At 41.5% G+C, this 16238-nt stretch overlaps 1 long non-coding RNA gene across 1 annotated transcript; it reads left to right on the forward strand.

The window, feature by feature from the left end:
- The first annotated feature begins 1028 nt into the window (after positions 1–1028).
- Positions 1029–4155, forward strand: LOC122798562. The gene is made up of 2 exons (XR_006364279.1): positions 1029–1426; positions 1502–4155. It is a non-coding gene; the product is annotated as an uncharacterized LOC122798562 (long non-coding RNA).
- Positions 4156–16238: the final 12083 nt, after the last annotated feature.

Raw genomic sequence — 16238 nt, forward strand, 5'->3', positions numbered from 1 at the left:
CTGCACCCTCTGGCTGTCACACAATCACAATCTAGTAATTGCTGATGCAAACTAACTTTTCAGTAGATGCTGTTTCATTCTTTGGTAATCTGCAATGAATGTACACTGTTTACATTCTAACTCTAGTACAAACTATTTTGGCATGTGTTGGGTCTAACTGTAAAGCCACTTGGACCAGGTTGAAGTGCAAGGAGAAAGTGTCAAAGCAGTGTGATCTGAAGTGGGTGCACTTTGCAATGCCTTGGTTTCAGTGGCAAAACTTACAAAAGGCAAGGATCCTAAGGCATTTCTGAAGCAGCATTGCTGAGCAGTACAATAAGTGTTAAAGTAAACTTTAACACTCTTGTTGTTGCACTGTCATTTCAGAAGGACTGGTTCACTCCACTTACAGCTGACAGTGCTACTTTTGGCTTCCTCAACACACATGAACTCTTGGTAGTTACTGAAGATATTTCAATTGTCTGTTACCCCCCTTTGCATTTGCTGATATTGATCCAGTACAGCTGTATGAGGATTTAAACACTGATAATCCCTTTGGAGTAATGTCAGTGCTTGATGTCCTTAATGTAATCGTGTATTTGTCTCTTACTAGAGGTAGCGCTGCGCATTTTGTTGACACTGCATGTGACAGTTGCATCTGGGGAGTGAAGTTTCTCCAAACAAGTACTATGTTACAAGGTAAACCTGTGGGATTGGCTATGATCTGAATTAATATCTGCTCTTGCCAGATGTTATATGCTGATATAACTGATTACAAGGCATGAAAAGTGCAGCTTTTGTAAGTAGCTAGGTAGAGACTGAACAGTGTGCAAAGTATGTATGATTTCACATCTGATTTACTCTGTAGTCTGATCCTACAGCGGAAGGCATAACAATTCTTTTCAATGCCAGAGTTCCTGTAGGGCAGCAGCACAAAGTGCTGTCAACTAGGCACTATTCTGTACTATAACTGGCTTACTTGAATTGCTAGGACAAAGTTGAACCCTATTCTTCTGTCTGTTTCTACATGCATAATGGAAGGTGTGGTTGCATAATGGCGGTAGGGTCATTGCCAGTCTATCTGCCAGTTGCAGTATACAGTGAACTGTGCCAACTGAACACTAGTTGCCTCATGCAGACATGACAATACAAGTGTAACATGTCACATGAAACTGTCCATTTTGTGAATGCAATGAAACTGGAAGGAAAGGGGTACTTTTTGTCCTTCCATGTTACTGGGACTACTGGTGGATTTCTCAATGACCATGTTAAATGAACTAAGTTTGGGAATTCCACTAGATAACTGCAGAGGCCAGGGTTATGACATATTGGCTCGAAATATGAAAGGAAACATTCACAATCTCAATCTTGTAAAAAGTGATGCTGCAAAGTCTTCAGTAGATGTTTCATTCTTTGGTAATCTGCAACGAATGTACACTTTTCAGAGGTACAAAATATTTTGTAAGTCTTCAGTAGATGTTTCATTCTTTGGTAATCTGCAACGAATGTACACTTTTCAGAGGTACAAAATATTTTGTGATGTGTCAGGTCTATCTGTAAAGCCACTTTGAGACCAGGTGGAAGTGTAGGGTAGAAAGTGTCAAGCACCCTAAAGTGGGTGCACTTTCCAATGCCTTGGTTTCAGTGGCAGAACTTACAAAAGATCCTAATGCATATCTGAAGCAGCATGGCTAGTACAAGAAGTGCTAAGTTTTTAATAGCACTGGTGGTCTGGTATGATGCATTAGTGAAGGTTGGAAAAGTCAGTAAACATTTGCAAAGCTCTTCCATGCAAATTGATCAAGCAGTGATTCTGCTTGATGAACTGAAAAGTGTTTTAACATAATACAGGGCCACAAGGTACAAAATGGCAAAAGTAACCACTACTGAGCTAGCAGAAGCACTGGAGGTAGAATTCCAGTTTCCTGGTGCAGATGAGGTGAGACCCAGGAAAGTGGAGGCTTTTATCAACCAAATGACTTAGTCCTGAACAGAATAAAGTCAACTCAACACTCATGTTGATGCAGTCATCTGTGAAGGATGGGTTCACTCAATGTCCAGCTCAGTGCTACTTTTGGCTTCTCTACAACATACAAGAACTCTTGGTAGTTACTGAACATATTTCAATTCTGTCTGTTAACCCAGTTGAAATCTGCTGATATTGATGTAGTACAGCTGTATGAGGAATTAAACACTTTAACACATTACTCCAAAGGGATTATCAGTGCTGGATGTCAATGTAATAAAGCGCGTATTACTTAAGATATTCCCACAGGTAGTGGTAGCTCTGCACATTTTGACACTGCTAATGACAGTTGCATCTGGGGAGAGAAGCTTCTCCAAACTACAACTAACATATTTAAGTACTATATGACAAGATAGACTTGTGGCCTTGGCTATGATCTCAATGAATGAGGTATCTTGCCAGAGACTATGGTGATATAATTGATTTGCTCAGTGCAAGGCACGATAAGTGCAGCTTTAGTAAGTAGCTAGGTAGGTAATGAATGGTGTGCAAATTATGCATGATTTCACGTCTGATTTAACCTGTTGTCAAGAGTTTACAGTGTAAGGCATAACAATTGTGCAGTATGCCAGAGTTCCTGTAGGGAAGCAGTACAGCAAAGTTGGTAGGGAAGCTGAGTGCTGTCAGTTGTGCACTTCTCCATTACTGTGACTGGCAAACCTGAATGGATATAACAGTCAAACCCTGTTCTTGCATCTGCTAATGTTTCAGGAATTGGTTATGGCTAGGCTTGTGTAGACCCTAGGGCCAATCTTGGGTTCATTGTGTAATTAAAGGTGTAGTTGTATAATGCCAATAGGGTCAGTGCCAGTCTCAAATTACCAATGATACACCACATTTCAGAGGGAATGTGCCAACTGAAATCTCTAAGACTGCAGTAAACATGACAGTTTGTACAAGTGTAACATTTCACTGTGAAACATTGCATATAGAAACGTACATCAAATGGCAGCAGGGGAATAAAACCAAACTATTACAATGTCTGAAGCATGAACCAGCTAAATGAGTCTTCAAATAACTCAAGTGTACCTGACAGTTTGGCAATTTAAACTTAAGTCACACATTAAATAGAAATGTGTAGTAGCCAGCAATGAAAAAATCTGACCATTTCAATGTCTTTAACATGAACTATGCCTAACCTTTTCAAAATTACTCGAGCAGACCAGGCACTTTTTTCTTTTGTACACATTAATTGTGAAGTATTGCATATAGAAATGCATGAATAGCAGCAGATAAAATGTGACAAATTTTGATGTCTAACATTGAAGTGCACCAACTGAAATCTAATGTCTTCAACTTAAGTGGACCTGACAGTTTGTACAAGTTAATCACTTTTTACTGTTGAACACTGCATTTAGAAATGCACATCTAATAGCCGGCAAAGGAATACTTGAATGACTATTGTTGGCATGAAGGGTGTCAATTTACGTGGACCTCACACATTTCATTGTGAAACATGTGCATATAGAAATGTACATCTAATGGCAGCAGTGGAATAAAACCGACTACAATGTCAAGCATGAACTGAACCAGCTAAATGAATGTCTTGAAGTTACTCATGTGGACCTGACACTTTGCAAGTTAAACATTTAACTGTCAAATATTGCATATAGAAATGTCTAGGAGCCAGCAATTAAATAAAATCTGACAATTTCAATGTCTAACATTAATTGTGCCAACTGAAACCCAATGTTTTAAATCAAGCAGACTGGACAGTTTTTAGAAGTGAAACACTTTTTATTGAAGACTGCAGTTGGAAATGTTCATCTGGTAGCCAGCAAAGGAACAATTAAATGACAATTTCCAATGTATTTCACATGAAGTGACAATTCAAGTGCACCTGGCAGTTTATACAAGTGTCACACATGCATATAGAACTGTACATGTAATGGGAGAGAACTGTACATGTAATGGGAGAGCAATGCAATAAAGTCATCTGACAATTTATGAACTGTATTAAGTAAATGTCCAGCAGCCAGCAATGAAATAAAATCTGACTTTCAATGTCTCTAGCATTAATTGTGCCAACTGAAACCTGTTTTCAAATTGGTCAACCAGAACTGACAGTTTGTACAAATGCAAAATTTTACTGTCAAAGATTGCATATAAAAATGTACTTGACAAGTAATGGAATAAATCATTTGACACTATCAATGTCTCTCGTCTTAAATATGTCTTCAAATTACTTGCATTGACATGATGGCTGAAAGTAGTACACTGCTGTTTAAAACTGAATTTAAAGGTCCCATATCCATCTGCAACCCATAAGGGATAAACGCTGCCAATACAATTCTGAAATCTGCTTAGTGTTAAGTTGTATGCAAAGTTCAAGACATCACTGACTGTAGTAACACTGCTTTCCTTTTTGGCCTCTGGGTCAGCATACAGCTGCAGCACCACCACATCACTATGTAGCTGTCTGAAGTATGTAGACTTGATTGCTGACCTGTGAAGAGCATGAAGCACATCAGGGTATATAGTAAAATGTAGAGTTGCTGCTACACTAGACCAAATAAGAACTTCTACACAAACATCAATGAAACATCAATGCACATTGCAAAAAAAGTTAATACTGTCTCATGACTGCAGATGAACACTACACAAACAACAGATCAACCAGGTTTAAGGATATTCAGCCTTCAATTGCAGTCAACTAAACTACAAGATGTCTTACAGTATGAAATGGATTTTCATGCATTTAAGCATGGAAAGATCTGGAGTGTTTTGTGGGAGTGACCCTTCTGTGGGCGTGGCTCAAATAGGGGAGTTCCTTGTGTTCAGTGTGGGTGGGGCTTAAGGGGCGCCAGAGCAGTGCTTCGCCTAGGGCACCGTTTGAGCTAAGGCCGGCCCTGGGTGGAATCCCAGGGGTATATTTTTTATTTCCCATCCAGTTATCCAGGTTGCACGTAAAAAGGTGTAAAGAGGTACTCTGTTTGATGTGGAGAGGGAGACTATTCCATAGATGCGGAGTCTCTGGGACACAAATCTATCCCACCAACAAGTCTTTTTGATGTCACAGATCAGGCTGAGGCCACACGTGCAGGTTATTTGAGTGAAACTTGACTTGTGAATATGCAGCAGTCCTATCAAGGTGGAGTCCATGAACGCCTTGTATGCCAGAAAGAGGTCACCTCTGAGGAGTCTGTATGAAACCGAGTAGAGTGATAGGGCTTTTAGCCTATCTGTGCATGGTAGATGTTTGAGGCCCTGGATTCTACTGGTGAGGAACCCCTGTGGTCTCTCCAGCTGCTGCATGTGCTTTGCGAGGTACATGCCAAAAGGGGCATTGTACTCGATAACGGGCCTTATAAGGGAAGAATACAGGGATGTTATGACCTCCTTGTCCCTGGATGAGATACCCTTAGTTATGAGGTGGGCCATGTAGAAGGCTTTCTGTGCAACGGAAGCAACATGGTGGTCAAAAGTCATGTACTTCTTCCTAACTGAATGTATTTTCTGTTTAATTGCCTGCTGTTTAACAGACTTTATTATGATCCACTTCCCTTTAGTATTATTTACTATACTATCATGGACACGTTAAGGCTCAAACCAACTGCAAACTTAACAGTTTTTTGCCATGAACAAATATATTAATGCTGTTATGTAGTTGTCTGCTTTTTCATATATTTCATTTTACAATTCCAGTGTTGTTCTATAGGTTTACTGTATATTCCTACCAGAGACGACTTTTTTCAAATAAACTGACTAACAGACAACAGCTTTTGCAAAACTAACATACCTAATAATGATGTTAGCAGAAAAAATATACTTTAGAATTTATTTTAATCTGTCAATTTAAGCACATATTTAGAATCTGCATTACTGTTTGAACAGAAGCTTCCTTCAAATTACTGATACCTGAAATATACTATTCCTAATATGCCTCTCACCTAGATCTCACAAACATTTTCTGTCTAGCTGTGGTAAAATTACTTTGTAGCACATGAAATGATTATGCTTCAAATTCTGTGAAAAACTAAGCTTGTCATGCACTTCTCTGATGTCAAAGAAGTACATAACTACTTTTGTTATCCATATTTTTGAGCTATTATGGTCGAGTCTTGTGCTGCAGTGCACACAGCAGCCATCATAAAACAGAGATGGAAGTTGTTATAGCTTTAAAACATGTGATATGCTTCACAGTTCACACTTGTACCACTTACTTATGTGTGTTAACTTTAACCCTGCTGCAGCTACTCCTAACGTCAACCATACACATTACCTTATGAAAAAAACTTTCCCCAACTACACACATAATGAGACAGTATGGTCAGATACGCATATACCAAGGCAGTACGGTGAGATTCACATACAACAAGATAGTACAGTGAGATACACATATACCAAGACAGTACGGTGAGATACACACATAACAAGATTGTATGGTGAGATACACATATAACAAGACAGTATGGTGAGATACACATATAACAAGATGGTACAGCGAGATACACATATACAAAGACCATACGATGAGATACACATATAACAAGACAGTACGATGAGATACACATATACCAAGACCGTATGGTGAGATACACATGTAACAAGACAGTATGGTGAGATGCACATAGAGCAAGACAGTATGATGAGATACACATAGAACAAGACAGTACAGTGAGATACACATGTAACAAGGCAGTACAGTGAGATACACATAGAACAAGACAGTACGGTGAGATACACATAGAACAAGACAGTACGGTGAGATACCCATATAGCAAGACAGTATGGTGAGGTACACATATAACAAGACAGCATGGTGAGATACCCATATAGCAAGACAGTACGGTGGAATACACATATAACAAGACAGTATGGTAAGATACACATAGAACAAGACAGAACAGTGAGATATACACATATAACAAGACAGTACAGTGAGATACACATATGGCAAGACCGTACGGTGAGATACACATATAACAAGTCAGTATGGTGAGATACAAATATAACAAGTCAATATGGTGAGCTACACATAGAACAAGACAGTACGGTGAGATACACATAGAACAAGACAGTACGGTGAGATACACATAGAGCAAGACAGTGCAGTGAGAAGCCAGATGGTGAGGCATGGAGGTGCTGGAGACTCTTTTACTGCATCTTAAACAACAAGAAATATACTGACAAAGTAACTGTTAGGAGAATGCAGGTTCAGGTGCCACAATGGCACTGTCTGTCTGTCCATCATAATATTATGGAAAGCAACAGGCTTTACATCTACTCAGCCCCATCTCCCATTCAGACTCCTGTGTAAATGCAACATAGAAGAACAAAATGCTTGCATTCCTCTCTGATATATAATTTTCAAAGCATAAATTTGTTAATCCCATACACTGATTGGCATTCATCACTGTTACCAATGCAAATCATCAAATAGGTTGTATTTCGATTCAGACTGACATGCATAATATTTCCAGCAATCTGAAAGTGATTTTCAAGTAAAATATAAATGCGAGTTACAATGTCTTCCCTCTATAAAGTCTTCTTACACTGTAAATATGACTGATCAGTTACTTCCTGAATTTTGTACAAGACATTAAATCTCTCAGAATCATGTCATTTTTTTGCAGTATTTAAATAAAAAAAAATAAAAACTTTTAGAGAGAAACACTTGCTGTTACTAATTTTGACTTTACAACAAGTGAGCCATGGTATGTCTGGATATAAACTGCATTTCCACTCTGAACAATAGACGTATGGTTATGCCTGTCTTTTTTGTCTGATTTTTGGTAAGTAACCAAGATTTCCTGGAATGTGGCAACCAATCACAAGTAAATGATCTTTTCCGTATATCTCTAGGCACTACTAATAAATAATTATAACTTTAGAAACTGTTGGGCATTTTCCAATAATATTTTTGTGGAATCTATTTAAACACAAAGTATTATAGTACTTAACTACTGCTTTTCAGTTACAGTGCAACATTTCATAAGTACCTGAACCATGTTTGAAACATGTCCATTCGTGGTTTGCTGCACAGTCCAAATGTCTTCTGGAATTCAAATTTTATGTGGGAAGATGAAGAATTAGTTACACAGACACAACAGGTGTTTGTGACTTGTTTCCGTCTTCAGCATCTGTGCAAATGGAAGCAAAGGGTGTTCTTAAAAAAGAATGCCCTTAAAAATAAGTATTTTTTTTAATTAAAATTTAATTAAAAGAAAATTAATCTCATGTGCACCACAACTGATTTTATTTTTTTTCTGGACAATACAAGGCAATCACCATTTTCTGGACAGTGTCCCTTAATTCTGGACAGTTCAGAAGAATTCTGGACAGCTGGCAACCCTAATAACGGCATATCACAATACCACATTCCACAACTTTTACAACCTGTAATGTGATCCTAACATGAGCAATGAATGTGTAAGATGGAATCCTATGTTAGGACAACAAATATGGGGAATACATACCTTAACAAACAATGGAAGCATGTGTGCATACACTCCAAATAACATATTGTGGAAGCAGCTTTTGAGGTACTGCAGCATTCACTCATCCTGAGTATGCACCTTCCATCAAGTAGGGTCCTCGTAATGGTCTGCTGTCCAAGAAGTATGTCCATGACATTTGCCTACCCACCTGCAACAGAGGCAGCCGTGGCATGCACACATCTTACAAACAATGGAATGAATCCCATATCCAAAAGGTAGCACTCAGGAGTGGGAGACATGGCCTTAGCTCACCATTGCATATACCATGGCAAACAATGCAGGCAAGCATGTATGTGACGATGAAGTATGGGACACCATTAATGTAGAAAATAAACAGATGCCCATCCAAGACAGATGACAACACATGTTGCATACTGGTCATGGAGGCTGCCCAGCCACATGCAGCAACACTGAGGGACTTACAGGAATGTCTAGCAAGTACTGCCTGTGCAGTACCTGTGTCGACTATTACCTGGACTCTGCATAAGTGTGACATATGGGTTAGGGTAATCAGATGGAAGACTTGTTCCACAGGAGACATAGGTTCATAGGTTCATAGGTTCATACTAGGCTATCTGCCCTAGGGCATTTATAAGCCTAGCCAGAGTGTGTTTGGCTTTCGCCACCCATTTTAAATGAATTTTGCTATGCCCTTTTTCGAGGTTAGTATACTGTGCCTCTGTCTAACAGTGACATAGAAGTGATACCCGGGGTAAACCTACAATCTCCCATCCACTCATCAAGATTCCTCTTGAAGAGAGTCAATGAGGGACTCTGCCTAACCTGGACTGGGATTTTATTCCAGAGTGAAGGGAACCTCTGGGTTATGAATCTGTCCCTCCAGCATGTCCTATTTATTTTAGTGCTGAGGTTCAAGTCTCTCGAGCATGTAGCTCGATGGGATTTGGATTTTCTGAGGTGCAGCATGTCCATTAATTCCAGGTTGGACATGGCTTTATACGTCAGGCACAGATCGCCTCTGAGCAGGCAGTATGCCACTGAGTAGAGCTGGAGTTTCTTTAACCGGGCAGCATATGGCATCTGTTTGAGCCCTTTGATCCTCTTGGTGAGGTACTTTTGGGGTCTTTCCAGTTGCTGCAGGTGTCTGGTAAGGTACATCCCAAAAGGGGCATTGTGCTCAATTATGGGCCTGATGAGGGATGAGTAAAGAGGCACGATGACCTCCCCTGATCTAGATGTGAATCCCTTCATGATTAGGTGGGCTATATAAAATGTTTTTCTAACCACTTTGGCCACGTGGTTGTCAAATGAGAGATTGCTATCAACTTGGGTCCCCAGGTCCCTAATTACTTCTTCCGTACTTAATGGATTACCACCTATGTGGTAATTTGTGGGCACTTTGTTTTTGCCAAAGGGGATGACTATACACTTTTTGGCATTTAGCTTGAGGCCATGGCTCTGGCACCAGTTGTCTGTTTCTATGAGGCCTTTTGATAGGATGCTTGTGTCAGCTGGTGAGTTGATTATGGCGCCCAGTTTGCAGTCATCTGCAAACTTGGTCAGCCACAGTCCTTCCGTGTTGGCCTGTACCTCCGAGAAATATATACCGAACAGGAGAGGTCCCAGGACTGAGCCTTGTGGGATGCCACTTTTAACTGGTTTGGAGTCTGACATGGCTCCAGCAATTCTAACCATGTGGGTTCTGTCCTTGAGCCAGTTTGCAACCCATCTAGTGACATAGGGGTTTATATTTAAGCTGGTGAACTTATCTATAATGCCCGGGTGGGGTATTGTATCGAAGGCTTTTGCGAGGTCCAGGTAGGCTGTGTGGACCACCTTCCCCTCGTCAATGGCCTTGGTGACTGTTTCAAAGAAATCAACCAGGTTTAAGAGGCAGGATCTGCCCTTAACAAAGCCAAACTGGGTAGGATCCAGTGTCTGTAGGTCCCCAATATCTTTATTTATGAGGTCCATGATGATCCTTTCCATAGCTTTGCAGACCAAGCTAGTCAGGCTTATGGGGCGATAGTTTCCAGGATCCGTTGAGGCACCACCTTTGTGGAGAGGGACCACTGTTGCTGTACGCCACTCTTTGGGTACATATTCTGTAGTAAGGCTGAGATTGAACAGTAGTTTTATGTTTGGGTTTAGCTCTTCTTGGAGTTCATGTAGGACGCAGCCCGGGACACCGTCTGGTCCCATTGATGCTGTGTATTTTGCTTTGGAGAGGGCGGCTCTTACCTGAGCATCTGAAATGTCAGGGGGGCAACAATCTGCTTGGATAGATATTTGCCCTTTTGGTGGGGAGGGGGGGAGAAGTTTGCACTGAAACTGTCAGCTAGGATGTTGGCAATGTCTGTGGGTTTGGTGCATTTTTTGTCATTTTGGACTAATTCTGAGCATATCTGGGAATTCCCACTCAAGTTCCTAACATAACTAAAGAAAGCCTTGTGATTATCCTTAGTGTCCTGTGCAATTTTTCTCTCTAAGCTGGCCTTAGACGATTTTATGAGTGCCCGTAGTTTTTTGCTAATACAGATCAGAGATGCCTTCCCTTTTTGGGATTTTGCTCTATCATGTAGTAGCTTCCTCCTTCTATTGTATAGGTTGTTTATGGCTGGGGTCCACTAGACAGGACGCCTGCCTTTGGAGGATTGGGTCTTGGTTTTATTTGGGATTGCATGATCCATGCATTCCTGAAGGTGTTCATAGAATGCGTTTATAAAGGATTCTGTGGTCTGGGCTGTATTTTCCACAGGCCCGGGGCCTTTGAAGGATTCCACCTCAGTTTTGAGGAGTGTGAAATTTGCTTTAGAGAAGTTTTTCACTGTGGTTTTCTGGGCAGGAGGTGGGGTCGGGATGTGAATATCCAGTGAGATTAGTTTATGGTCTGATCTTACCCGTGAGTGATACACTTCTGGTCTGGAGCATAGAGTCCCCATGTTGGTGAAGATCAGGTCCAGTATGTTTTCCCCTGTTGTGGGAGTGGTAACACATTGTTCCATAGCATTTGAATGTATAAATTCTAGGAACCTTTGGACTAGGGTGTTGGAGCTAGAGTAATGCTCCCAGTCTATGTTTGGGTAGTTGAAGTCACCCAATATAATGGTGTTTGGAGAGACCTTCATATTTTCCAGTGTTCTCAGGAAGGCCGAGTGGGGTTCCTGGGTTTGGGAGGGTGGTCTGTAGCAGGCTATAAACTGGAAGGCAGTTTTACCCACAGTTAGTTGCACATGGATAGTCTCTGATGCTTCGTGCTGTGCCACCAACCTGGAGGTGTGCGTATCTTTGACGAATATTGATACTCCCCCTCCTTTTGTGGTTCGGTCCAAGTTTTGGGGCCGAAAAGTATGGTATGAGGTATAACCTGGTAGTGCTGGAGTGCTCTCAGGAGCCTTGAACCAGGTTTCTGTTACTGCACAGATATCGATGTTCTCCATGCTAAGAAGAGTTTCGAGTGCATGCATCTTGAGATTTAGACTTCTGGCATTGAGTAGCATTACTCTTAGTTTCTTATCCCTTGTGATACCTATGGAGTTGGGTTTGTCTTTTGAGCCTTGCCGAAAAACGGCACTATGGGGGTAGCAAGAGCCTTTGCCAATATCCGAAAGCCCAGGGGTGACAGGTGCAAGCCATCCCTAGCGAAGCATCATGGCTTGTCGAGCATGTCATCCCAGGCTGACAGGCATTGGATCCCCTTTGAATGACACCAATACTTAAGCCAATTGTTGAAATTGATCATCTTGTCTTCATATTGTGGCATCATTCTTGGTGAGGGTAAGATGCTACTCAAGGTCAGGGTCATACCGGCCTGGGCTACATGCTCAGAGAGCTCCTCTATGTCTCTTTTCATGTAGTCCAGGGAGGTACGTCTCAGGTCATTCACACCAGCATGGACAATGACTGAGTCATATTTGTACTTGCCTTGGAGTGACCTGCGTGCTTGTGTTATGTGGCGGATCCTAGCGCCTGACAGGCAGCTCACCGTGACCTTCTCCTTGTTCAGCCTGGTGAGCGGGACGTCAGTGTGCCTGACGATAGAGTCACCTATTACAAGTGTATTAGGTGTGTTGTTTAGCCTTAAGGGCTGTGACTGTTCGGCACACTGGCTTTGTGAGCTATGTGTTGCACGTGTTTTGTTTTGGGGTAGCGGTTGCTTGGGTGTCTGCTTTGGAGGTCTCTGCTGCTTAGGCAGATTTTTATTTAGAGCCTCCGAGTATGTTTTTGTGTGTTTATGTGTTTGGTTTGCTGTCGTGGTAGGTCTATGTGAGACTGGAATTGTAGTGAGTGTGGTTTCCTTCTCCTCCTGACTGGTTACGCCAGTACTGAGTTGAGAGAGCTTAGCCTCCAGTTTGGCTATATGGTTGCATCTCTCACATGTGTTGGAATTTGTTGGGAGGAGGAGAGGGTTGTCAGTGTACATGAGGCAGTTGTAACATTGCCTCAAGATTCCCAGATTCACCAGCTGGACCGGAGAGGAGATTGACAACTGACCTTTGGACATGCTAGAATAGTATTGGGAATTCCTTTATAATTGAAAAAAGGGCCAAATGGGGAACAAGGTACTCAAGGGGAGTTTGTGAGGGTGTAGTGCTTTTAATTTTTTAGTGCTGACTTATATAATTGCTTTAGTAAGCAAGTGCCAGGCTTTAGAGTAGGAATAGGGTGTTTATTATGAGAACTAGATCAGTTCTAAGGGAAAAAGTGAAGAGCAGACTTTGTGGAGCCGAGAAAGGTTTAAACCCTACTATGCACAAAACCACGCAAAGCCACGCTAAAGCGGGTTTTATACAGGAGGACTTGAAAGAGCTAGAAATTGGCCCAAAACGGCCAATAGAATACCAGATTCTTGTGCTGGGAACACTCCTCCAGGGATAGATAGGCTGCTCTAAGCTCCCCCCTGCCACTGGTGAACAAAGAAGCCTCCCTTTATCGAAGAAAGGAAATAGGTAACACAGGAACTTTCCAAAAGTCCAGAATACAGCAAAGCCTGTATTTGGACTACTCTAGGTCAAGATAGGCGGGAAACAAGGATAATTTTTTTTGTTTTTTTTCTTTTTTTGCAACAAACAGCAGGAAAATGCAATAAATATGTAACTTAGGCTAGCGCACTTGAGTGTGTAGCCTCAACAGGTAAATGCAACAAACAGGACAAACTTTAAATTACAAGCACAAAAGCATGCTAAAGCTGGCTTTAAAGCAGGGGGTTAGAAAGAGATAGGAAATGGCCCAAAATGGCCAATAAGCTGCAAGTCACTGGGCTGGAACCACTCCTCAAGGGACAGATAGGCTGCTCAGAGCTCCCCACTCTCACTGGTGAACAAAGAAGCTTCCTCCTATCCAAATAAGGATATGGGCAACTCAGGAACTATGACACAGCCCAGAGATCAGCAATACCTGAAGACTGGACTATTCTAGTTCAGTAAAGGCGGGAAACAAGGATATATATATTTTTTGAAGTAGCAGAAATTAGGTACAGAAACACAGTAAATGCTTTAATTCGGCTAGCGCACTTGAGTGTGTAGCCTACCAGTTGCCTGTATCACTCTGCAGGACACCACTAGGAGCTGTGCGGAGTTGTCTACAATAACAAACTTTTTAAATCACAGATTCGCTGAAAAAAAAAACTGACGTTTTAGGCAGAATTAGTTAAGACAGCAAGAAAAGCAGAAAAGTGATACTTAATCACTCCAAAGTCACTCTTTTGTCTCTCTGCTGCTGTAGACTCTGCAGAACACCTGGAAGGCACTTGCTGAGTGGAATACAAGTGTAAAAACTGTGCAAATGAGGTTTTTATAGCAGGGAAGTGAAAGCGATAGAAATTAGCCCAAAATGGACAATAAACTACTAACGTCTGGGCTGAAACCACTCCTCCAGGGACAAATAGGCTGCACAAAGCTCCCCTCTCTCACAGGTGAACAGAGAAACTTCCTTCTATCCAAGTAAGGTAATGGCAACACAGAAACTTGTAACACAGCCATGGATTCAGCAATAACCTGAAAACTGGACTATACTAGTTCAGAAAGGTGGGAAACTAAATAATAATTTTTTTTTCAGAAAATAGAGCAGATGCAATCAAAATTAGGCCAAAAAGGCCAATAAACTACCAACTTCTGGGCTGAAACCACTCCTCCAGGGACAGATAGCCTGCTCAAAGCTCCCCTCTCTCACAGGTGAACAGTGAAACATCCTTCTATCCAAGTAAGGTATGGCAACACAGAAACTTGTAACACAACCCTGGATTCAGCAATAACATGAAAACTGGACTATACTAGTTCAGAAAGGCGGTATATATATATATATATATATATATATATATATATATATATATATATATATATATATATATATATATTTCTTTCCAGAAATCCAGGGCTCCCTACAGGTAGCATATGCATAACATCAAGTCTCCCAAAGGCATGTGTTGCAATGTGTAATGGTGTACCGAGACCAAGGCTGAAACCTACAGACAGTATTAATAAAGACACATGTGCTGCACAAGCAACACCTCACTCTACCTCAAGCCCACCATCCCTATATGTACCTTGCTGGTGCCAGTGTACACCTTTAGGTTTGCTGTTCATTATCACGAACTAGGCCGGTAGACTTGGTGTTCTGAAGTTGGGACACTGCAAAATGACACTCATGTGTGCCCCATAGCTGTCAAACATCTGCAAAAAGGGTGAGGATGGGGAGGGGTGTCATCCTGAAACACAACAGTTTACTGAAGCATATATCCAAAGCTTGCTAATAATGGCTGTATCTGAACACAGTCAAGGTCATACATTGTGCCAGACATAACCCTGACTCCACAGCAATAGCAAAGGCACTGCGTGACCTCCAAGGGCTGTACGCACGAGCTGACCTTGCAATCTGGCAGAGTTGGGGGACATTTGTAGGGTGGAGTGACCAAATAATGGCAAGTGAAGATGGGCTATGCTAGTATACACCTTCCAGGAATAGTGACTGCTGTAGTTCACTTAACAGGTGCTGCAACAAACCATCATGTTAAGGGTGTGCACCCTTATGCAACCCACATATTGCATGCATCCCAATCAACATCTGCACAACTAACACATTTGTTTGATACTACATTTGATTGCACAGGTCATATGTCACATATCAGGTGTGTGTAATGTTGACATATGCAGTATTGTGGCCCCATGGCATATCAGGGAAGAGGGTGGCATGTCAATAAGGGTGTGTACACTCCTCATAGCCACAGTAAGCTTTGGAGGTTGCCAGTATAATTGGATTTTATTGCTCACACATGCACTGCTGATGTTGAGATCTGCAAATCGGACATCAGGCATTCACTATTGACATCTGTCCTCATATCAACGCAGGTATGTGTCAGACAAACACATAGGGGGCTGTGAGCAACAGAGCAAACATAACTGCCACACATACATATTCAGCAATGGTGTGTACATTTGTGAGGTATGGTGCACAGTACATGGCAGGGTACTGAAAGTACAGTTGCGTACACTTACCATAAATGTAGATGTTTGAGTGTATTCACTGTTGCAGTCATTACATTTGGGTAATCTGCTTGCAGGTTGCCCTCAGTCAGCCTGATTAACCAAGTCTTGGGTCCTGCATCAGTTGCTGTCTCTTCTTCCATGACATCAGGTCATCAGGGGTATAAAACATGCAGCTGACGCCATTACATCAGTTTTTCTTGCCCCAGATGTCAGGTGCTCCCCTAATGGGGAGCAATTAAACATAAAAACACACAGTTATACCTCCAACAAAAAAGCAAATACACCAAAAAGGCTTTTAAGCATAGTAAAGAAAAGTAGACGTATAGCCAAAAGAAGTTAGGGGGCAGG

Source organism: Protopterus annectens, chromosome 3.part1 (genome assembly GCF_019279795.1).
Source record: "Protopterus annectens isolate FY-2018-M chromosome 3.part1, PAN1.0, whole genome shotgun sequence".
Lineage (NCBI taxonomy): Eukaryota > Metazoa > Chordata > Ceratodontiformes > Protopteridae > Protopterus > Protopterus annectens.